Genomic DNA, 1,339 nt, shown 5'->3' on the forward strand with positions numbered 1-1,339 from the left:
GTATGTGTGTGTGTGTGTGTGTGTGTGTGTGTGGTAAGTAAACGTGACAGCACTTGGGCGTTCCCATTGGAGAAAAGTTTGTTCTTTTTAAGAATGCAAAATGAAGCACTTAGTTTTCAAAGAATTTTAAAACTCAAATAATTAACAAAAGCTATATTTCCAGTAATACTTCGAAACAATAACAAAAATTTGTAGTCAGTTTGAATACTGTTTTTGTATACTGTTTTTGTTTTTTATATCCTAAAAATTGTCAAGCGTGTTGTTTGACGATTCTGTAATAAACTGATAACACAATGTCTATATTATGATTATGACTCCTTCTTGTTTCTTGTCTGAGAGTGCCATATAGTATTTTATGTTCTTCCTTTAAATGTCTAAAAACTATCAATAATATCTATGAAAACTTTGATAAATTGAATGCAAATAAGTTTACCCTCTAGCAAACTACCGTTTTTTTGTTTTTTAATGCAATTAATAAACCGCAGTGCGTGATGGTTATAGTGTGGTCAAAAATTTGTGGCGCAACTTATCCTCAAAATTCTCCTCAACGGGTGAATCAATGTCACCCATTCTTTGCATAGCAGTTTGTATCTATTTGTTTTAACTTAATTTAACCTTTTCCCTTCACGGCGCTCCGCATTGGCGCGCTTTTTTCACACCACTTCGGTGCGTTGCGCTCCTCTTTGGCGCGCGCAAGTTTACAACCGTTCCACTCTCTGCGCTCCATCCTGGTAACAGGTAGTTATGCATTATGTATGCAACAAAGAGCTTGCTTTTTCCGTTTTTCGCTCTCAGGCTTTCAAAAAGTATTCAGATACCATGTTGGAATTGTTTCTTGCTGTCAATAGTTGACTTGCTTGATTACTGTTCGATTTACAAGCGGATTTCTAAGGTCACTTTCGAGAGCGTTCCCGAGAAGTTTTATTTTCACTGAAAGTTGCTGCACTTCGACCGATGCTAAGAAGACTCACTCTCAAAGGAGTCACAGATTCTTCATACACAGAAAGATCGGATGATGAAGGTAATGTTGAAAAAAAAAAGAAGATCATAACGATCGGGATGGGGTTACTGTGCCAGTTGACGATACATACACATATGTACTTGGGATAGGCGTTTTTGACGACACCAACATATCCTGTTTTAGAGTTTCGTATGTATGAAAGGTTCTTTCGATTTACATGTTAATACAGGTGTAATTAAAATTTATAATGCCAAATGTTAAAAGCAATTCATTCTCTTACTTTCGTTATTTACGTGCCCCACGAAAACAAAAGGGCAGACTCTCTTTCTAAAAACACACACACGCAAACACACACACGTGCACACACACACACACACA

This window comes from Aplysia californica, unplaced genomic scaffold (assembly GCF_000002075.1).
Source record: "Aplysia californica isolate F4 #8 unplaced genomic scaffold, AplCal3.0 scaffold00018, whole genome shotgun sequence".
Classification (NCBI taxonomy): domain Eukaryota; kingdom Metazoa; phylum Mollusca; class Gastropoda; order Aplysiida; family Aplysiidae; genus Aplysia; species Aplysia californica.